We start from the raw sequence: 23,600 nt of genomic DNA, 5'->3' as shown, positions 1-23,600 counted from the left end.
TAGCTCACCATCGCCATCTAGTGTTGCATTCGTATAATGCGCTTTACAACACACTTAAAACGTTCTGTTTGCAGCTGTATAGCTGAGTCCTGTGTGTCCTCTGAATTGGGAGCCAGCAGGTGAGCTGAGCAGCTCCATCCAATACGTGGAAATGCAGTCCCCACCTCCATTCCACACATCCCATGCTCACTTCTCTTGTGTGCATAGACCAAGCATGACCAGGAAGACGAGCAAAGTAAGGCACAGAGGTATATTAACCCCCCAAACCATTTGTTATCAATATCCAGGGTACCAATCACTAATCAGTGGTATATGACCAAATCTGGTTCACTAGATATTATTTTACATATTTGTTGTTAACATGTTTATAGATCTATATTGATATCTAGCTAGCTAGCTATCATCTATCTATCTATCTATCTATCATCTATCTATCTATCTATCATCTATCTAATCTATATATCTATGTTTTACAACAGTTTTACATAATGCAATAAAAATCATATAACAATTTTAAAATCGGCTAACTTACAAAAACATGCATTCTCACCTACATAAACCAGACAGAATAAAAAATACAGTGGTACCTTGGTTTAAGAACAGCCCTGTTTACGAACTATTCAGTATAAGAACTCCACAAAACCGGAAGTAGTGTTACGGTTAGCGAACTTTACCTCGGTCTACGAATGGAAGCCGAACAGTAGAAGGGCACTGGTGGCGGGAGGCCTCATTAGGGAAAGCGCACCTTGGTTTAAGAACGACTTTGGTTTAAGAACGGACTTCCGGAACGGATTAAGTTCGTAAACCGAGGTACCACTGTAGCTTAAAAGTTGGAAGCATAAATGTAGAAGCAACAAGCCAACGTTCACCAAATGCCAACCAAAATGCCTGGTATCAGTTTTGGAATATATTCTGGCTCTGTTCAGTGGGAAAGAATTTCTTAACTGCAGAGCAGTCAAAGAACCCATCCTTACTGTCCAGATTAAAAAAACCCAAAAACTTGCAGTGGTATAATAGTTAGAGTGGAGACACAGGTTCCAAAGCTCACCCAACCAAAAATCTCAATGGGGAACATTGGACTGTACCACATCTGGTTTGGGGAACCTCAAGCGTTGCGAATGTTGCTTAAAAAAATGTTGCTTTAAAAAAACCTCAACAACTTCAACCCTAAAAAAAAAGCTCAACAACTTCAATCCTAAAAATAGGTTAACAACTGTGGTAGTCCCTTCGGTCGGCCCTCACGGCCCTTCACTTCATCAAATCTGGCCCTCTTTGAAAAAAGTTTGGACACCACTGGATTATAGACATCTCCCATATATATATATATATATATATATATATATATATATATATATATATATATATGATCTCTACACAGATAAGATAATGTTCTCTCCAATACAATTTGTTTTCTGTGTGTAGGTGTGTGTGTGTGTGTGTATATATACATATATACACACATATATACATATATATATATATACACACATACACACACACACACTATATATATATATATATATATATATATATATATATATATATATATATTCCTCCACATGCAGACAGCATTCAGGTACATGAGTCTCTGCCTACAGCGGTATATGTTTAAGATCAGCCCCAAAATAGTCCCCCCATAAAGATACTCTCTCAACAAAAGTGTTATCTACCCTGCTTGCCCACACATGCATCAGTGTCAATCTGACCTTCTGGAAGGGGAGAAAAAAAGGACCGACTCTCTCCCAATTTACAAGAGCTTCCCCTCCTGATTGCCTATGGGCAATTCTTACCCATAATAGTCAACCAGGAAGAGTGGCTGCTTGTAAGCCTGGCACAGTCCAACAGTTTAGCATTAAGAATGCAAAGTCATCTTATCAGAATCTGAAAATGCAGGCATGACCTTATATAATTTTAGAGTTTGTATGCAGCATCCCTCCACTCTGTCACAACATTTAAGTTCTGTTTACAGAAAGGGCCCCCGAGCAACGGGCGACCACAAACACGAAAAACTGGAAGTGCAAACTTCCAAGTGGTCACTGCCGCCCAAAACATTTCATTGGTCAACATTAATCTTCTGTGCCCCCGAAATTTTTAACATTGCAGCTGTGCAGGCCTGCTGTTCTGTGCTTCAGCCAGCCATGCCTTCCTAGGGCATAGACATAGAATAAAGAACAGGCATCCTGCACCATTAAGAGGAACTTCAGCAGGTATGCTAGCTTGTCATGTTGTACCTCTTCTACACAACTATTAAAGGTATAGGAGCCAAAGTCCTCCCTGTGCCCTACTCCAGCACACTCCAATCCATTCTGCCCTCTGCCCGCTTCCAATATTCTACAGTCGCTGAATACACTCAAGCCCCTGTTTTCGGATCTCCCCCTTGAGGTTTTCCCCAAAACGTGGGTGGTGTTTTTTTGGTAGTTCTGCAAACTTAGGCTTCCCTAAGCCAGTCTGTACATCTCTCTTGTGTATAAGCTGTGTGCCCTTTCCGCTACATAATAAGCAGCGCTCACAGCCTGTACATCGGAAATATGATTTGCACTTAACCTGATGTAAAAAGAAAAGAGCTTGCTGTGAAAATTGTGACCGAGAAATAACTAAGCTATCGCCCCCTGAGCTATCACTTGCAAATGTTCTTTCTTCACTGAGGCAACTTTTGTACCTTGCAATTAATTTTTACTTTCAGGATGAGTCAACGTTTCAACGTTTGAAGAGAACTTCCTTGAAATGGCCTGCTGGTGTTATTCAAGAACAGCATAAGAAGTTATTATGGGTAGGAACAGCTCTGAGGTTTGACAAGAGGACATTCCAGCCATACAAAATATGAACCACAGCTTGTGTTTCATAGATGGATAAAAATCAATCACATTTTGAAGCTTAAAAACTTCAAAAGTATTAACTTTAATAATAATAATAAAGTTTTAAAACTGATTTTTTAAAAATCGTATTTTTAAAAAAACAACAAACTAGTTCAAATTAAAAGGTTTTTTATGCAAACTTGTTCAAGAGAGTTATGCAGATGTTAAACCTGAATCAAAGTTTTCTCCACAGCTCGTTTTTACACAAACACAAATCACAATTCAAAACTCAGTTGTGATATTGCAGCCCATTCTGTGAAGGTTTACTCAGTTTAAGTCCAAAATTAATTCAACCACCCCCAATATGCATAGGATTGAAGTCTAAATTAATGATTTAAATTGCCTTGCTTTAAAAAATAAATAAACCGGTCCAGCCTAATCTGCAGAAGAATCCTCTACAGGTAATGGTCTTCAAACAAACACATCGTTTTCACTTAGGGTTTACTTATATCCCACCTTTATAAAAAGGCAAAGGGACCCCTGACCATTAGGTCCAGTCGTGAGGCGCTCATCTAGCAGCAAACAAAAAGTGATTAAGAAAACAGTATAATCACCATACATAGCAAAGGCAAAAGTACCCACTCTTGTTTCTCCCACTTTGCAAGCAGTAACTCCTGTTGCCTGCAAAGTCTGGGAGAAATTGTTCCTCCGCACTTCCTCCAAATTTATTCTGCAACTTCTCAATTGTGCCTTTGAAAACCCAGTCCTCCATCTCATCACAACTTCCTTCCTCTATGCCCTCACTTCCACCTCTCTGCCTCACTGGCATTTTAAAAAACCCCACCATACTTTAAGGTACTCTAGTGAGGCAGCGACTCCAAATTAGTCGAAAGGCTTTGGCTACTGTGAAATATTTTCCCAGTTTCAACTTTGCTCGTTCCCCAACGCTTTCCGTCTTAAGACTGTATAAAATGTCAGTCAGTCTACTTGTACAGGGTACAATTGTTACCCCAGAGGATTAGTGCAGTATGTACCAAGCTCTACACCGTGAGAGATTATTTGAAAGAGGTCAGCTTCGCCGCAGAGTCACAGTAGCTAATACTTGGAAAACATCACTCATCTTTTAAAATCTCTTTCTACATAATTAGTTTAAGAAGTCGGAGCTTTTCAGTCGGAGGTTTACATGCATTTCACTTCATGACGTTTCCCTTTGATGGACGGTGCAAAAGGGTTTCAAAGCCTCCTGTTAGATGAGCAGTCTGGGATCAAAACCAGTCACAGAGGTTTTGCAGACTGTAGGATTTGCATGCACGAAAGAGAGAGAGACAAAAATCTCCAAACTCAGCTACTCGCCACAACCTGAGCTACACTTTTACCCGTAAGAGCAAAGACTCTGAACTAACAGGAACTCTGTGAAGTATGGTATGTTTCAGAAACCGAGCAGCCATGTGGGGTCACCAAATTTGCCAGCACTACTCCCTGGAATGCTTCCAAGTTGTTGCATGTCTCCATTGCCCACGACCACATCATTTCTTTGCAACATCTAGTGTAAACACTGCTCACAAATTTGGGGACAGAGTGAAAGGGAGAGAAGGCACAAGTATCTGTATATGTAATTCCAATACTCTGTGCTAGAGAACTCCTAGCACGACACAAGAAATAGAAGTTTCTGGAAGCCCAAAGCCCACAGCATTTCTGAATGGTTCACTGCTGTTGTGTTGCCTGCTTCTCATCAACTTATGTTGGACTGACTGGTTCAACTTCCTTTTTTGTGGCTGAATGGACCATTCAGTCATACTCAATATAGAGAGCAGAACTGCCAGCCCCAGAGGCGGCTGCTGGTATCGCTGCTCAAGCCTTGCCTCTTTTTCCAGTCAAAAAGCACACCCAGATCAGCAAAGCTGTGCAGAAGCACACAGACAGGGAGGGAGGCAAAAACAGTAAACTGACCCAAGGGGGAACTTGCAGAGGAGAACTGGTAGGGTAGAATCACAAGAACTCCTTCCCACCTGCTAATCCTCTCCTGAAAAATTTCCCTGCCCTGGCATCACAAGGCAAACCCAAAGTTGGCAAACCTGTGCTTGCCACATAACAAACAGCTCCAACCCCATAACAAACATTTTCAGCCCCATAACAAACAGTTCCTGCCTACACACACACACACACACACACACACACACACACACAACGCATGTGGTCCGGACAACAAAACAGCCCAGCATACATTTCAAGTTTTAGACAGGTGATGAAACAGGACTGAAACAGAAATTATGTATGTGCTCAAGTGACTTCCGTCCTCGCTCAAAACCTGCAAGTTGTGCAAGCAAAGTTTCTTACATATGGGGGACAGTTAAACCACAGGAGTCTAAAAATGTTGAAATCAAGTCAGTACAAAGTCAGAAAACAGGCTATGGCCTCATTTACACTTAGGCCTTGGTTGCACATTACAGTAAGCCAAATAACGGGTTACCACGATTCCATGGAGCTCACAGCCACTACATGTGCTATCTGGTCTTTTTCACTCTCACGCCACCATCAAGATTTGGCTTACGATATAATCCAACCATGGCAGAAGTACAGACCGGGGAGGCTGCCAACTCCTCTCTGAGTACCAGCACATTGCCGGTGTACCATGGTAAGCCACGGTTTAGTATTATGAGGATCTCTAACAGCGAGCCATAGGGTTGCATGCCTTCCCTGCCCTTGGCCACTCCACTGGACCTCCAAAGAGGGAGTTGAGAAGATCTCTCCATCAGATTAACCACAGCTTGCTGTGACATGCAAACCCAGATAAGAATGGCTCACTGAAACAAGCCAACTTCAAGCCAAAGTTTAAAACGGCTGGCTTGTTTCAGCGAACTGGAAGATCAACCACGACAGACATAGTGTTCAACTGTGGTCCAAGTGAAAGCTCCTCAAGAGGAGGAGGAGTGTGAGCCAAAGGTTCACTGTGGTCAGTGGCAGACTTTGGGCTCTCAAATTTTGGCGGCGCCCTGTGAGACACTACAATTTGGCACATACCACCTCTCAAGTTCCGTTCTACAAAGTTGTTGTGGCGCCCCCTACAGTATGGCTGCCCTGGTGGCACCACCCTAAAACCACCTCTGCTGCAGCTCATCTATGGCTTAGCATCACATGCAAACGCAGACTACAACTTATGCACTCACACTAAACCACAGAAGCTCTTACTCTAATATTACTCTTGCACCTTTCTTCTAGCAAGCTCATGCACAAAGCTCCTAGGTGGTGTCCCATGCACAAAGCTCCTAGGTGGTGTCCCACCCAGGCATTGACCAGATCCAGAACTGTGTTAGCTTCAGCTAGGTTGCTGCATTGTGTGCTTTGATGACCTTTAATCCCATTAAAGTTAATGGAAATCACATCATGGACTGCGAAAAGCAACCGTTTTCAGTACGGGGGTTTCATCTCTGCATTATGTGAGTTTTTACAATTTGGTGAACTCTCCACAGGCCTCGTGACTATTCAGAGAACCCGGAGACACACCAGGAAATGCTGCCAGTAGCCCGGATGAGCTGGTGAGGATTCACTAGTGATAACCGGAAAAAATTAGGAAAATAAGACTGCTTTCAGACATTCACAAAATCCATTTGAGATTGTTGCCACTGAGATGTGAACATTCACACCAAGTTTGGGACAGCCAATACATTCCCAGAGCACAAGGCTACTGGTTTTCAGAGAGGTCATTGCACGAACTACCTCCATATTTTCCCCTGAAGACATTCCTGTCTGGACCATATTATCCACTAAGAACAGGTCCCATGCAAGTCGTAGTTATTTAAATGCTGATTATGTAGGAGCAGCGCATTACAGACTGCACCCAAAGTTTTCTCTCTCTCTCTCTCTGCTTTCCTTGACAGCTGTAGAAATGTCACCTTGGAAAAGCGGCAGCTGTTACGAATTATCCACTTAGCTAAGCTCTCCCCCGAGTTCTTTAATTTTATTGCAAATGAAGGCACAAGGTGGGAAAGGAGCACAAGAGGGGTGGGGGAGGGTGGATTTGGTCGTCGCCCCCCCTCCCTTCTTATTTGCTTGTTTCACATAGATCCAGGTTCTGGTTGCCATCTTATTAATGGTACATTTATTTATTTTAATAAAAATGTTGCAGGACTCCTCAGTTCTCCCCACAAAAAGTTCCTAACAAAGAGCAGTAATTTAAAAAAAATACCAATACAAGACTCCGTGAGTGCAGAAGCACAATGACAAGAATGGTACTTAAAGAAAACCAGCGAGAGGAGAACTGGTGATAATCCCTTGGAGGGGACTGTGACCTCAACCTGGGTACAAAGGTTGCAGAAGACCTGTCTACATAGTGAAGCCTGCAGATTTAAAAATATGTATGTTATAGAATCATGCCAAGGGGATAATTCAAAAGGCATGAGCATGATTCTTAAAACCTGGAACCGTCGGTTTGAGGAAGGACAAAGAGAAATAACAAATCATAAATAATTTGCCAAGACAATAATGAAACGCGTTTGTGAATTCAAAGGCTCGACAGCTTAATTAACAAATAAAAGCTCAGCTTTCTTTGTTGTGTTTCCTTTACCACATATTGGCCAAACACCCCCCTTGCATTCGCCCACTCCCCCACCCCAACTTTGCTGCATTCCAATTTTTTACCAATTTCCAAGCCTATTCCAGCAAAAGATTGAATTGTTTCCAAAGAAAGTCACTTCGGTGAAATTGCCTGTTGGAACAAAACACCACAGCGAGAATCATCCGTTTACCTTTTAAAATCCGGTTTGCTTTCTCTCAGCAACCTTTCCTAATGAGACAAAGTATATCCTCTCTCCACTCCCCCCTCCCCGATTTTAACAAAACCAGAATTTTGTTTCCATAAATAGATGGACAAGGAAGAGAGATTTCAAGTTGCCTTCTTTTCTTTGCCATTGTCAAAGCAAAAGAGCTTTTGGGGGGGGGGGGAAGCAGCCCATCAGACTGCTGAACGTTTGCCTCCTTTGAGAGGCATTTTAAGAGGAAGAGAGACCAGTCTCTACTCCAGCTTCGTTTTACGGTCTGTGTTAATGAACTGTAGGGCTCAGCATTGCTCAGTTAAAAATCAGCGGTGATGCAACCACAGACACAGAGTTCAACAAGATCTCGGCGCATGGCGTTGCTCCAGAGATAGCAGCATTAACGCAGCAACAGATACGGAACGTATTTTCGGTGGCATTACCTGAATCTCTCATTGCGTCTCGCTCATCCTTTTCTGCATGATGATATCAAGGAGGCGAACTGTTCAGCTGCTTACAGGCGGAGGCGACAGCCAGGAAGCACAGTTGTGACAGAGCTTTGTTCTGCCTGCAGTGAATTACAGGAAGCCAGGGTTAGACAACAGCAGCAGCAGCAGGCAGCAGCAGCAGCAACAACAACAAATAATTAAAAAACCAAAGTGTCCCTTTTCTAGCCTGGATTTGCACATCTATTGGGAGACAGAGGACCAAAAGGGGAGAGGGGCAGGGGGGAGGAAGAGTCATGAAACGGGACTGACGGGAGAATATTCCATTGCATGTTTGCCAGATCTCTATTTAACAAGCAAGCAAGTTAAAATCTTCTCCATCGCTCTTTCGTGAAGCAGCCTACCCCTTCGGGCAACCCCCCCCCCCTCCTTGCCAGCAAGAGAAACAGACACCCTGTAGCTATTACAGATTAGACTTGATGTGGACAGAATATAGTTGCCTGCCTGGATGAAGCTATATATAAATACAGCCGCTGATCAACTTGCATAATCAGACTGTTCTGTCACCATCACCTCCACTCCCTAGCAACCCAACTCACCACCACCAGCTCTCCCCCCCCCCCCCTTTTAAAATAATAAAATAAAAGGCGAAAAAGGCGCGTGGGTTTTCAGAACGGCACAAAGCACAAAAGCCTTTTACCCCCCACCCTCCCAAGGATAACACGCAAAGCCTTTTCTGTCTCTTTCTTTAAAACAAAAACAAGGCCCCCCCCCCCAAAAAAAAAACCTGACCCGCAATGCTTCATATACCCTAAGCTCTTGCTCATTTGCCTTGCCCTTCCGGCTTCACCCCTGTCAAGCAGAATCTGGCCAAATGGAAAAACCAACATCTGCCTCTTCTTGTGCTGGCCCCTCCTCTGAGAGGTGTTGGGGGGGGGGAGAGAATCCATGCTGGGAGGTACAAAAAGAAAACATAACACAGCCACGACCATCCCCCAAAAGATGCAGTTGGGTGGCTTACAAGCTAGCTAGCTAGCTAGCTCGCTTGCATTTCTTTTTTTGCTTTTAAAGTAGGGAGTGATTTCATATATATGCCTCCTTAACTGTTTCTAGAGAGTGAGCAGGGTGGATGGAGAGTAGAGGCTTGCCGGTTCGGCCACTGCTCCAGAGAAGGCATCTAAGGACATATTGCAACGCACCAAAACCCTTCTCTTCACACACAAGCAACTTGCCAGCACTCAAACCCCACTGCACGTGCCCAACGCCCCCCCCAATCCCCAGACACCCCCCCCCCATATGCCTATGAGCGGAGTAACCCTCTATGCATGCCTCCTCAAGGGATAAGCCCTGCTGAGTAGGGCTTACTCCCAGGTAAGGCTGCAACCCCACGCCCCGCTTACCTGAGAGTGAGCCCCGCGGAATTACTTCCGAGTAGACAGGGCTAGGTTTGGGTCATTAGTTGCTCCTGCAAGCCCTGATATGCAGAAAACCTGAGGAGAAGGAAGCAGACTTTTTAATATATATGTATATTTTCCCCCACCCTATTCTGTTGCTTTTCTTGGAAATTACAAAACAACTCTCCTCCACAAACACACACACACACACACCCCTCTTGCATGACAAATCCTCCTTTCCAATCAGACTCTCGCTGCCTTTGCTGCATTCAACAGTTTGGATGGGAAGGCTAAAAGGTTAAAGCTGGGGGAGGGAAGAGGAAAGTCGACGCTCGCTGGCCTTTTTCTGCATAGATGTCCGAGATATGCATAGTGTGCGCTTATTTCTGCCGCCGCCATCCCCCCCCCTTTTTTTTGGGGTCCAAATGCAGCCCCCCCTGCTAGCAAGCCAGCTGGAGCTGAGGCAGGATACGACTTTGGAGGCTGGTTTTCAGATAGAAATATATATATATATAATGGTTTTAAAAGCAAGCACACGTTTTGCACAGCTCCGCAGAGCTCCTACCCCATTCATGCAGCCTGCAGCCTCTGAATTCTTGCCTGATCCGCCGTCGGCAGCAAATTGAAGACGGAGGAGGCGAGGGAGGGAGGGGGATGCTTGCCGGAGAGAGCCTTGAATGTACAAGAAACTGGAGGCGGGACGGGAAGGATCCGCCCCCTCCCTTCGCGTCCCGCCCCTTTCCTGACATTATTCCCCCCCCCCCCGCACCTCTCTCACCTTCCCTCCCCGTTTCCCAAAAAACCCCACCAACGAACCATTTCCCGCCCATCCAACTCAAGCTTCCGCCGGCTTTTGCTAGCGACAGAGGTAGAGGAAGCATGTGGAGTCGGAGGGGACACCGAGGGTCATCTAGTCCCACCCCCCCTGCAATGCAGGAATCTCAGCTGGATCATGGAAGGAGAGAGAGAGAGTCCAAGAAGTCTTGTGGCAGGCAGTTCCACTGTCAAGCAGCTCGTGTGGCATCTTTTTTATTTTTTAAGAACACGTTTATTGTAGCGTAATAAGCTTACGGGGGCCAGAGTTCACTTCATCAGACAAGGTGTTGTTCACAGTTGCCCAGGGCAATTTTATGTGGTGTACGTGTGTTTCTGCGTGTGCAAAAATGCCAACTGTCTGCAAACGTTCAGCCTGTGACCATCCTAAAAGCCATCGTGTTATATAGTTTGCTGATTCTGGGCGATCAAAAAAGTACCAAGGACTGTGGGACTCTCAGGGTTGTGGGTTTGAGTCCCACGTTGGGCGAAAGATTTCTGCATTGTAGGGGGGTTGGACTAGATGACCCTCAGGGTCCCTTCCAATTTCATGATTCGGTGGTAAATCAATGGCTGTGCATTGTAGTTGGTTACAGTGGCTGGATCAGGACCTGGGGAGACCAGCGTTCAAATTCCCACCCAGCCGTGAAGGAGGATGGGGTGAGGAAGGAGAGGCCCATGTACAACACCACTTTGAGCTCCCTGTGGGATAGGAATGACATTTATTAAGTAGTGGGTGGACACATCAGACGACACAGAGAACAAAATTAATAAGGGAAGTTGTTAATGTTTGATGTTTTATTCTGTTTTTAATTTGTTGGGAGCCACACAGAGTGGCTGGGGAAACCCAGCCAGGTGGGTGGGGTATAAATAAATTAATAATAATAATAAAAAAACCAAAAACAGATAAATCTTAACACATTGTAAATCAGGTTGCTTTTGCAGCTGCATGCAGGTAACAATCTCCCCATCCCTGTTTTTCGTTTGCAGGCAAGGTAAGGAGGAAGTTCCTTAAGTTCCATTCAATATTATGACTAAAAAAGGAGAGAGTGCCTCTGAGCATGTCTGCAACGCATCACCTGCAGCAGTTGCACACAAAGACAGTTAAACAGGTTACCCAATCGGAATCCAGGGGGGGTGGAGTCAGAGGGACTATAAAACCAGCTCTGGGAGGGGTCGAAGGGAGGAGTTGGGTGGTTGGTTGGAGTGGGTGTGAATTGGGATAGAGTCTGTGGGTAGGTTGAGTTAGTGTAGCGAAATAAGCTGAGTCAGGAACAGTTGGGTGGGAGCTAGGAAGACAAGTAAATATCTGAGAGGTGGTTTAGTGAGTGAGAGCAGGTAGCGGAAGTTATAGGTCTGGATAGGCACCCCATGATTGTAATTGACCGATACCGTTTATGAAACCACACGCTTGTTAAACTGCAATAAATAAACAGAAGTTTATGTTCCAATTTAACCCTGACTGGACTCAATATTGTACCAGGTAGGGCCTCTGTGGTGGCAACGAGAAATCAAGTGGTGGCACAGGGATCAATAGATGGTGAAACGTCCGGGGACCCTGTGTGATCACCACACCAACCCTATGATTCCATGCGCAGAGGCAAATTATTTTACTGGTTTCTCACTTTTCACCCTCAGTCATTCACAGGCTGCATCATGCAGCCAGACATTCAACAGGTGACACTCTCCACATCACTACACTTCCTTGCTGCTGCCTGTTGAATTTCACAGAGCTCGACGCCATCTTTCAAGAATCCCCACACCCTGCTGGCAGCAGCCTGGACCATCCCGATGGAGACATAGAGATTCTCAGCAAGATGGCGGCCATCGATCTTGTTCAAAATGGTATCACTGGAGCAGGGGCCACGTGACACTGGAAAGTTGTGCCTGAGGCTTTTCCTGCCATCAGGTGTAACATATCGTTGTAGCAGAAAAAACAGAGCTGGAACCTTTGTTTAACTCTTCGGAATACTTCTATTCAATACCATTGTTCAGAATCGCAGATCTCCACAAAATGTAATATTTGTAATCGTTATACAGTGGTACCTCGGGTTAAGAACTTAATTCGTTCCAGAGGTCTGTTCTTAACCTGAAACTGTTCTTAACCTGAGGTACCACTTTAGCTAATGGGGCCTCCTGCTGCCGCTTCGCCGCCGCTGCATGATTTCTGTTCTCATCCTGAGGTAAAGTTCTTAACCCGAGGTACTATTTCTGGGTTAGCAGAGTCTGTAACCTAACCTGAAGCGTCTGTAACCTGAGGTACCACTGTATATGCAATCACCCCTAAGCGCAGAGAAAACGAAACAAATTCTGTGTGTCTCTCTTTGGATGCAGCGGACTGGTAGGGCACAAGGCAAGGATGCCAACAGTAGGTGGAGCTAGAGCCAACTAAATCTGGGTCTATTCCGCTCTGCTCCTCTCTGTGTTCCAGAAAGGCACCATTGAGACTAAGGAGGAGGAATGCTGGCATGAGATGGCAGGCATTCGGGGGCTGGTGATGGGTAGATTGTGGTTGGTGGAGGCATGCCCCATTTGCCCCAGTGGACCAGCCCCACAGAATGGAACTTGCTTCTGAGTAACCAAGCAGAGCATCGCACAGAGGGCTCTCATCCAGATAAGCTGTTAATTCAGCATTCGCCCTGATTTGCTTGCACAATGCGGTGGTTAAATGGGGTGGCATGCAGCTAAGTTTTACTCACAGCTGATGTGTAAGTAATGGTCGTAACATAGTCGTGTTTAGTCATTTCATGGAATGATACAGTTGGAAGGGACCCTGAGGATCATCTAGTCCAATGCAGGAATACGCAACCTGCAGGGATCGAGCCCGCGACCTTGGCATTACCAGCACCAAGCTCTAACCAGCTGAGCTATCTGGAAGCTCATTGGGTCTACTGTGAATAAACCTTCATTGAATGTGTCTGCTTTTTATTGCCCATATGGGGAAGTCATAGTACCATGAGCATTCGTCCTTGTTTGCATGTGGGAGATTTACACGTCTTCCTGTTAATCATTTGTTCAACCCACACTTCTCGGTCCAGTTTCCCAGTCCCTTTCCTAACTGCAAGACGTCTGGGTGTTTGTTTTTTAATAGATTTGTTTTGAGCTTAGGGTGATAGAGCCCTTTAACTGAGCCAACTCTCTCGTAAGGTGGTGGACTCTCCTTCTTTGGAGGTTGGGTGGCCATCTGTCATGGATGCTTTAGCTGAGATTCCTGCATTGTAGGGGGTTGGACTAGAGGACCACCAGAGGTCCCCTTCCAACTTGACAATTCTATGATTCTGTGATTCAGTATGTGCTTGAATCACTCCTGCAAAATAGTGGCAGTCTGAGTGCACCGTGAGAGAGAGAGAGGAAGAGACAGAAATGACCGTGCTCAGTAAAGGATTAGTGTGTGGTAGCTGTCATGAAAGAATTATAGCATTGCTTGCTACTACAGGTTGTGTTTATTCTGGATTTGGCCGCACAGTGTGGGAATGAAAGTAGACTATAGAATGGAAAGATAGGAGTTGTGTCAGCAGAAAATATGGAAGAGAAACAAAGGCTGGAGGTACCAAGTCCATATGTTTCGTGGACTTGGCAACAGACCTGTCAGATAAGAGCAGAGGTGCAGAACTCAAAGCAAGTTATATATAATATGCTGAAGCCTGCATATGCACCATAAACTAGCATGCACACACACACGAAAGGATCTTGGAAACTGTAGTTTACGTCTCATGAAGCTACAGTGGTACCTCGCAAGCCTCGCAAGACAAAAAACTCACTAGACGAAAGGGTTTTTTGTTTTTTGAACTGCTTCGCAAGATGATTTTCCCTATGGGCTTGCTTCGCAAGATGGAAACGTCTTGCAAGTTTGTTTCCTTTTTCTTAACACCGTTAATACAGTTGCGACTTGACTTCGAGGAGCAACTCATAGCATGCGGTGTGGTAGCCTTTTTTGAGGTTTTTGAAGACTTTGGTGATTTTTGAATCTTTTCCAAAACTTTCCCGACACCGTGTTTCGCAAGGCGAAAAAAAGCGCAAGACGACAAAACTCGTGGAACGAATTAATTTTGTCTTGCGAGGCACCACTGTACCATTCCCAGCACTCTTAACAAAGCACAGCATTCTTTGGAGGGAAAAGTGCTCAAAATAAATACAGTATATGTGTCTCTCAGCAAATATTTAAGTAAATGGGCTAATCTGCTAAAATAAAACTATTTCAGAAAACTATAGGGGGTTTGGGGCTGCAAGAGTTCGTTCGGATGCTGGATGTTTGCAACAGCTTCAGCAGGGCCTGTTTGCAAGATCTTTTATCCTAGTTCGCCCTGAACTCATTCTAATGTGTGCACACGTCCAATACACAAGATTAGTGGCTCTAGCAATTTATGACCGTGTGTGAGCTTTCATGTAATAGCCGCAACGTAAGAATTGGCCCTGGATCGTAAGAAGAATCAAGCCTGCTCTTTCCCCTGCTTTGCATCCCATAATTTGCCCTCCTATCCATTCAGGTTAGCTGGAACAAGTGGAATGTGGAATGTGCCAGCCAGCCATGCCCTCCTACAGGATACTCCATTCTGTTCCACTTTCAGGGGGGTTAATGGGTCACTAGCAACAGAGTGTTGTTGTTTAATTTACTGGATATTCTATGGAAAGGGTAAATCCAGATAAAAAGTGTGGATTGGCTGGGGGGGGCAGGTGCAGACTGGGATTTTGACATCAGCTAGGGAAAACTTGCATGTGGTTCCACAATAAACACTGAACTGCATGCATCCTCAGTCCTCAACAGGCTGTTTGGGAGATTTTCCTCACCCCCTTAGGGTTTTATTTTCTTTTGTTGTACCTTAGACCCCCCCCCCTGCTGATATCTCCTTCATGTGTGTGGCTGTCACTGTTTTGGCTACATTAATTATCACCTCTGAATACCAGAAATATCTATTCAAGTTAGTACTGAGAAGAGCTACTTCTTCTCTGTAGAGTTTCATTAGCCAGAGGGCTGATTAAAGAATTAATTTGAAGACCACTTGTTTTGTCATAAAAGCTTGGATGTTTGTTTTGTGTTCGTTCTCAAGGAATTGAGCTTCCTTGAGTGACCCAGGAAAAAAGGAGGAATGATTTCTCTAGGGCTTGACCATACCCAGACAGAAATTTTTTTTAGTTCCTTTTTGCTTTCACATTTCCAACAGAACTGCTGCAAATAAATATTGCATGAGCAATTTGGGCATAATTCTCTTTCTGAAAGACAAGGTAGCAGGTGGAAGATTTTTCTAAAAAATATTTTACCCAGAATGACTGGAAATCTAAAAGTCACTCGCATGATTGGCAGCGTCGTGAAACAAACTATTGAAAACATTGCTTGGTATTGAGTAACATGAACGTTCTGCCTATGATGTCTACTCAGAAGTAAGGTCTACTGAATTCGGTGAGGTTTACTTTGTTGGGATTGCAGGCTAATTCCACACTTCCAAAGTCATTGCTTGCAATTGCAGTTTCTTAATGATGAATATGTATTTGTGAACTAACCCTGCATTATACTGAAACCAATTGGGTATGCATCCATGCAACACAATGGAAGAATTTGACTATTCTAGGACTTTCTTTTGAGAAGTGATCAGAAATAATCACTTGCAGTGCCCCAACTCTAGAACTTTCCGAGATTTGTCAAAGCCTGACTTTGAACATCATTCAGGGAATGTTCTCTGTTTGGTGATTATTCCGTGAAATTTTTCGTGTTGGGTGTGTCTTGCGTAGGGTCTCAATTCTTTCTCTCACTTGCTTAAAGGTAAAGGACCCCTGACAGTTAAGTCCGGCCGCAAACGACTGTGGGGTTGTGGTGCTCATTTCACTTTACTGGCCGAGGGAGCCGACGTTTGTCCACAGACAGTTTTTCCAGGTCATGTGGCCAGCATGACTAAGCTGCTTCTGGCGAAACCAGAGCAGCACACGGAAACGCCGTTTACCTTCCTGCCAGAGCAGTACCTATTCATCTACTTGCACTGGTGTACTTTCGAACTGCTAGGTTGGTAGGAGCTGAGACCGAGCAACAGGAGCTCACCCCGTCGCGGGGATTTGAACTGCCAACCTTCCGATCAGCAAGCCCAAGGCTCAGTGGTTTAGACCACAGCGCCACCCGCATCCCCCACAGTATTTATTGTCAAGGGGAGTGATCTATCATCAGGCCTGACCATTAGCAGTGTCTCTGAATTACAGAATGGATTTTCGTTATGCTTGATTCAAATATCCATTTGTTTTATTTCGTTATTTGATGCCACCTATGAATATTTGGTCAGCCCTAAATATTTTGTTTTGTTATGAAAATGGTGGCCAGGAAGTAATTTAAGGCAGCAGTCCTATATATACTCTGTCACTGGGGCTTTCCTCTGAGTGCGCAGAGGAAAGGTTTCTAATTAAAGTGTCCTGACAGTTGACCCAACAATCACCAAGACTGAGCCTCACTGATTTTCCAAATAAGAGGAAATGACTTTTGGAGCCATAAGCACCAATTCCCCCCCCCCCCAATTCTCCAAAATTAAACTCTGGGCAGGTCTAACGATCCAATCCTGCCATACACCGGGAGGTTATTGCTTGCTCAGAACAGCTGGTGTCTGTTCTGCATTCTGATGCAGGATCCCACTGTGAGCAGCAAAACAGAGATTCTGCGCTGATGAGAAGGTCCACTTACATATGCATAAGACTTTGTGCGCATGGAACAAGGCAGATTGGGAGCTGAGGTACGGCAGATGAGTGAGATACAGCATGCTTTCAGTGTCATAGGTTGAGTCTCGGCATCTCTACCTGCAAGGAGCTGTGTTTATTTTGTCAGACAAGCAGAGATGACTGAGTTAGACGGAACATGGTTTGTCACAATATAAGAAATCTACATATGTTTGGAACCTGGGTGGGCCATTTACCGCTGATCTCTGCGGCATCAGACTGTTCATATATGCATTTAATATCAGAGTAGCTACGTGCCTCTGAATAGAGATGTGAATGGTTGTCTGATTCCTACAACACAGAATCACAGAATTGTAGAATGGGAAGGGACCCCGAGGGTCATCTAGTCCAACCCCCTGCAATGCAGGAATCTCAGCTAGATCATACATGACAGAAGGCCATTTGCTTAAAAACCTCCAATGAATGAGAGAACACCCTCCAGAGGGAGTCCATTACAATGTCGAACAGCTCTGACTGTAAGAAAGTTCTTCCTGAAGATGGCTATGAAATCTTCTCTCAGACTTCTCTTTTCCAGGATAAACATACCCAGCTCCTTCAACCGTTCCTCATATGGCTTTGTTTCTAGACCCTTGATCATCTTGGCTGCCCTCCTCTGCACACATTCCAGTTTGTCAACATCCTTCTTAAATTGTGGTGCCCAGGACTGGACACAGTATTCCAGGTGAGGTCTGACCAAGGCAGAATAGTGTGGTACTATTATTTCCCTCAATCTGGGTAACAAAAATTACTCTTGTGTAGTGTTTTGTGGTGCAGGGATTGCACATGCTAGACCTTTTCAAAATATGTATTCAAATACCTGGAAATAAATAAAATCTTAATTTTGTCAAAATACTCAATTGATAACTCCCTAAACTGAAATAGAAAAAGATAAATTCTAATCGATTATAGACAAAGAAGTTTGTTTTAATAAGAACAACAGCAGCAACAACAACAATTTTAAAATAGCCGGGGTTTTCTTCAACATGCACACACACACACACACACACTCACAACATCCTTAGAAGGAGTAAATCCTGACACAGGATTGTATGTCCAGAAATGCACTCATTTCTGAAAAACTCGGCAGAGTTTGACAAAAAAAACCCTTGGCTCTATGGAGCTGACATCACATAACACGGGTCAGTATATTCCTCATGGACATGAATCCTGTGTGATCATAACAGTTGCTTCCATTTCAGCTGCAACAGAAAAATAAAAACAATATAGTCTCCCAGCAGCACGAGCGTCTGCTAGAGCAGTTTTGCACATGAAATGAAGGGTCATGGTTTTTACTAGTTCACTAAAGTCATATCAGTTGACATTGATCAGATATGATTGCATGCCATGAAATATGCTGAAGAAATCAACATCACCAACCTTTTACAGACCTGGCTGCTATATCAGCACAAACCCAGGATTCATTTCTCCGTCTTGCTACTTGTCAGGACCTACCAGCTCTCAGAGCCCGACTTGGCTGGGATCTTTTCCTGAAGAGGAGGGAATCGCCCTCCCCAGGGGCATCGACTTGCCCTCCACATTGAGGGGGCGCAACCACATGACATGCCACATGACGCCGTGTGCCACATGCGCTGAGGCGAGGCAGGACGCGTGGAGGGCGATCTTTGCACTGCTGCTCTGCGCTCCTGGGCTCCTGAGCTGCTGGGCGGGTGTTGAGATGAGCAAAGCAAAGATCTCGCTTGTCCCAGCCACCACCTGGTTCCTGGGCTGCTGGAAGCTGGGGCCCAGCAGCAGTGGAGGATGGCAGTCCCCCAATATGGGGGCCGCGGCCCCCTGCCTCACAATATTGGGAGAGCTGAAGCCGCCCCCCATCCCCTACACAGTGGTACCTTGGGTTACAGATGCTTCAGGTTACAGACGCTTCAGGTTACAAACTCCACTAACCCAGAAATAGTTGTTGTTATTTAGTCGTTTAGTCGTGTCCGACTCTTGATGACCCCATGGACCACAGCACGCCAGGCACTCCTGTCTTCCACTGCCTCCCACATTTTGGTCAAACTTATGCTGGTAGCTTCGAGAACACTGTCCAACCATCTCGTCCTCTGTTGTCCCCTTCTCCTTGTGCCCTAAATCTTTCCCAACATCAGGGTTTTTTCCAGGGAGTCTTCTCTTCTCATGAGGTGGCCAAAGTATTGGAGCCTCAGCTTCACGATCTGTCCTTCCAGTGAGCACTCAGGGCTGATTTCCTTAAGAATGGAGAGGTTTGATCTTCTTGCAGTCCATGGGACTCTCAAGAGTCTCCTCCAGCACCATAATTCAAAAGCATCAATTCTTCTGCGATCAGCCTTCTTTATGGTCCAGCTCTCACTTCCATACCAGAAATAGTACCTCGGGTTAAGAACTTTGCTTCAGGATGATAACAGAAATCGTGCCAGCGGCACAGTGGCAGTGGGAGGTTCCATTAGCTAAAGTGGTACCTCAGGTTAAGAACAGTTTCGGGTTAAGAACGGACCTCCGGAACGAATTAAGTTCTTAACCCGAGGTACCACTGTACTTTGCTCGCCTGCCGCTCCCCATGGAGGTTGAGAGGAGATGGAGAGGGGTACCTCGAGACAGCCACTACAAAGGATAACTCATCCTGCATGGAAGGAATTGAACAGATACTGTCCATTCAGGTATGTGGCAAGAGGTACCGTATTTACTTGAATGTAATGCTCCTCTTTCTTTGTCCAATTACGTCATGAAAATGAAGGCGCACATTAGATTCGATCGCACATTACATTCGAGTAAATACTGGTAAGTATCCCTTTGTTTCTTACCAACAGGCCCACAAAGTGGGAGCTGAAGGAAGATGTCCCATTCCAGCTGCAGGATGGATGTCAGTCAGGAAGACCTACCTAGCTACATGGTCCAGTGGGTGGGAGAAGGAAGCGGATAGTTTAGCTCATGGTTTTTAACCCTGCAAATGATTTATTTTATCCCGGGGTGCCCAAATTCGTAAGGCTAAACCACTGCCCATCTGGCTCTCTTTCAATACAGTGGTACCTCGGGTTACAAACACTTCGGGTTACAGACTCCACAAACTCAGAAGTAGTACCTCAGGTTAAGAACTTCACCTCAGGATGAGAACAGAAATCGTGCGGCAGTGGCAGGAGGCCCCATTAGCTAAAGTGGTACCTCAGGTTAAGAACAGTTTCAGGTTAAGAACAGACCTCCGGAACAAGTTAAGTTCATAACCCGAGGTACCACTGTATTGTTGTTCATAGGCCTTTCGTCAATCCTCAGATCATTTTTTCTCCCCCCCTTTTTTTCTTTTTTTAAAAAATCCTTTCTCACGAGTTAATGCCCACTGGTGATAGGTATCTTATACTAGTCGCCTTCCTTGCAGAATGCTCCAAGCAGCTATTTCCCCCTCAGGAATATTTCAGCTTGCACAAATTCCACATGGGTGACACAGAAATTATATGCAGGTCGCATCTGCAATGTTCTGCAAACTGACAAGACCATATTTGGGGATTGTGGCCACGTTCGGCGCAACCGTACGGACTTGCAAAGAGTTAACGGTTCAAAATGCGGATCCATCCAGAAATGATAAGAAAGTGAAAGAATTCTAAGCATGCTGCTTTTATGAAAACCAACCCTGCCTGAATAAATTCTTACATGCCGTTTTGTTGTTATAAATAGGAGGCAGCCTGTGTGTTTAAGAACCCATTTATGCTTCGTATGGCTTTAAAAGGGCTAGGCACACAGCATAGCTTGACAGGGAGAATAAACATTTTATAATAACGAGGAAGCGAGTCAGGAATTTGCCCGCAGGCCATTCCCTTGACTTGTTTATGTTGCATATTAAGGGCCTAAGTAGTGGCTTATAATAAAGAGCAGGCCCAAACCCATGAGACTGTTGACTCTTGTTTTTGACAACATATATGTGCAGCTTTTAAAAACCCTTGATCAATTTTCAGCGCAGTGCTGCTGTTGCTTTTAGCTCTTTTTGCAACAGCATGCATGCTTGATACCTCCATTTCTATTTACCCAAGCAACAATGCCAGCAGGAACCGATTCTTCCGCCTCCTCCTTCTTTCCCGGATGACTAGTAGCAAGAGAACCGGGAGACTCATATGAGGAGAGAGACTTGGATTCAAATCCCTGCTCAGCAAGGGAAGCAAAGTTAAGTAGGGCTTTTCCACCGCATCAGTTGAGAAAGCAGAAGCCCTTGGCCCCTGCTAACCGTCACCTAGCAACAGATGTTCCATCAGGTTGCAGAACAGAGCAATGGAAAAGAAGCAGAGGAGATAGACCAGTTGCCTTTCTCTCCCTCCCTCCCTCCCCCCCCCCTTGTTATCTCCAGGTTTGAGCTAACAGAAGCCATTCCATTGAGGTGAATGTTTCCATCCTAAATCATCATTACAGTGGTACCTCTGAAGTCAAATGGAAGCCATTTGACTTCCAAAACATTCGGAAACCAAGGCGCAGCTTCCGATTGGCTGCAGGAAGTTCCTGCAGCCAACTGGAAGCCGCGTAAGCCGCATCAGACATTTGGGTTCCAAAGAACGTTTGCTAACTTCCGGGTTTGCGGCATTCGGGATCCAAAACATTTGACTTGCAAGGCGTTCAGGATCCGAGGTATGACTGTATAAGAACTAGTGCCTGAGCTTTCATTTCCCACCCCCTCCTCTCGCCCCATCCCCTTTTCCTTGTGTGTTGTGTCTTTTAGACTAAACCCAAGGGCAGGCACTATCTCGAAAGAGATAAGCTCTGTGGTTAACCCCTCAGAAAATGACCCGCTCTATAATCATGGTACACTTTGGGCCCCTTTGTGCTTTACTCGTGTGCAGGGCACAAGCATTTATTTATCTATTTGCGCATTGAATTTATAGCCCGCCCTTCCTCCCAAAGGAGTTCAGGGTGCCATACCCGCCCACAATCTATTTATTTATTAAAAAGCTTTCTAAAATGGGTAAAACACCCTAAGTGGAGCCATTGCTCAGTGGAAACAAGCACATGCTTAGCATACAAGTTATTTTGTCACTGTCTGTGGTCTACCCAGAGAAAGAGGCCCGAAGCTGAAATGATGCAGTGCTAGGGCTAAATCAGAGTGACTGGAATTGGAAGGGATCACTAGGATCATCTAGTCCAACCCCCTGCAATGCAGGAATCTTTCGCCCAACGTGGGGCTTGAACTCAGAACCCTAAGATTAAGGACTTGGCTACATTGGTAAAGATAAAGTGCTTTATATGTGTTATAACACTGTGACACCAGGTAGCACTATGGAGTCCCATCTTTCTTTCTTTCTTTCTTTCTTTCTTTCTTTCTTGCTTGCTTGCTTGCTTGCTTGCTTGCTTGCTTTCTGAACCATTCAGTATTCCATTATTACATCCACCCAAACTTATTTACACAGTTCAATTGATCTTAATGCTGCCCACATTTCCAAATATGCACAATTCCCTCCCCCCCATATATTTAGTAAACATTTTCCAATCTTCTTTAAATGTATGTTCTTCTTCTTCTCTTATTCTTTATGTTAGGTCTGCAAGCTGTGCATAGTCCATCTTTTTAAGTTGCCATTCTTCTTTAGTTGGGACTTCGCTCGATTTCCATTCGGGGGCTAACAAAACACGGGCCGCAGGGGACACGGGTGGCGCTGTGGGTAAAACCTCAGTGCCTAGGACTTGCCGATCGTATGGTCGACGGTTCGAATCCCCGCAGTGGGGTGAGCTCCCGTCGTTCGGTCCCAGCTCCTGCCCACCTAGTAGTTCGAAAGCACTCTTAAGTGCAAGTAGATAAATAGGGACCGCTTTATAGCGGGAAGGTAAACGGCGTTTCCGTGTGCTGTGCTGGTGCTGGCTCGCCAGAGCAGCTTTGTCACGCTGGCCACGTGACCCGGAAGTGTCTTCGGATGGCGCCGGCTCACGGCCTCTAGAGCGAGATGAGCACGCAACCTTAGAGTCGGACACGACTGGCCCGTACGGGCAGGGGTACCTTTACCTTTACCTTTACCTTTAAAAACACGGGCCGCAGTAGTGGCATACATAAATAACCTTATTTGACACCTGGAAATTTCCGTCTGAATTATCCCCAACAAAAAGGATGCTGTTTTTTTTGGGAGGGGGAAGTATTTTTAAACATTTTTTTAAAATTCATTATGAATTATTTCCCAATACTCTTTTACCCTTTTACAGGTCCACCACATATGATAGAATGTTCCCTCAGTCTCATTGCATCTCCAGCACTTATCTGATTGAGTCTCATACATCTTAGCAAGTCTACTTGGAGTTCGATACCATCTGTAAATCATTTTCAGGTAGTTCTCCTTCAAGGAATAACAAGCTGTAAACTTCAGATCGCTCTTCCAAAATGTGTCTAGATCCAGCCTAAGAATCTCATTTTCTTCTGACTGAGCTCTCTTGCAGAACTCTATATCAGGGTGATTGGCGCCAAAAAGCACACATTGCCTTTAGGTAACTGCGCAACTCACTCATGCTCAGGATGTCTTCAGTTCTGACCAGTTCCCATCATTGAGACACACCTCCTCCCTCCCTCCCAACATCAGTTTATTGGGCGGACTGCCAGTCCATTACTTGTTATTCCCCCAGCAGACTTGAAATCACTTCCCTGTCCCACTATCCTCTTCATGTAGACCAGCTGCTGAGCCGTTGCTACACAAGTGGGTGTGCTACACAGGGACTGTGTGTGTGAAGGGACCACTGAGCTGCTAGTGCTTCTTGCTAGAGAAAGCAGTGTGTGTGTGTGTG

General features: G+C 45.1%; 1 protein-coding gene across 10 annotated transcripts in view; it reads right to left on the bottom strand.

Annotated features, from left to right (window-relative positions):
- Positions 1–10,111, bottom strand: part of RNF152 (ring finger protein 152) — a 52,115-nt gene extending 42,004 nt beyond the window's left edge. For 2 of the 10 annotated variants that reach the window (XM_077933337.1, XM_028737898.2), the window contains exons 1-4: positions 9,952–10,097; positions 9,393–9,482; positions 8,803–8,943; positions 7,990–8,114 (exon numbers count right to left, since the gene is read on the bottom strand). The gene's annotated coding sequence lies outside the window, so the exon portion shown is untranslated. Of the gene's footprint in view, positions 1–7,989; positions 8,115–8,802; positions 8,944–9,392; positions 9,483–9,599; positions 9,901–9,951 lie in introns of those variants that run through there. The other 8 variants (XM_028737902.2, XM_028737897.2, XM_077933338.1 and 5 more) reach the window with 6 other exon arrangements.
- Between the last annotated feature and the right edge of the window lie 13,489 nt (positions 10,112–23,600).

This window comes from Podarcis muralis, chromosome 8, assembly GCF_964188315.1.
Source record: "Podarcis muralis chromosome 8, rPodMur119.hap1.1, whole genome shotgun sequence".
NCBI classification, from domain to species: Eukaryota; Metazoa; Chordata; class Lepidosauria; order Squamata; family Lacertidae; genus Podarcis; species Podarcis muralis.
The sequence above is the reverse complement of the archived record's forward strand: the minus strand, read 5'-3'. Positions and strand labels throughout refer to the sequence as shown.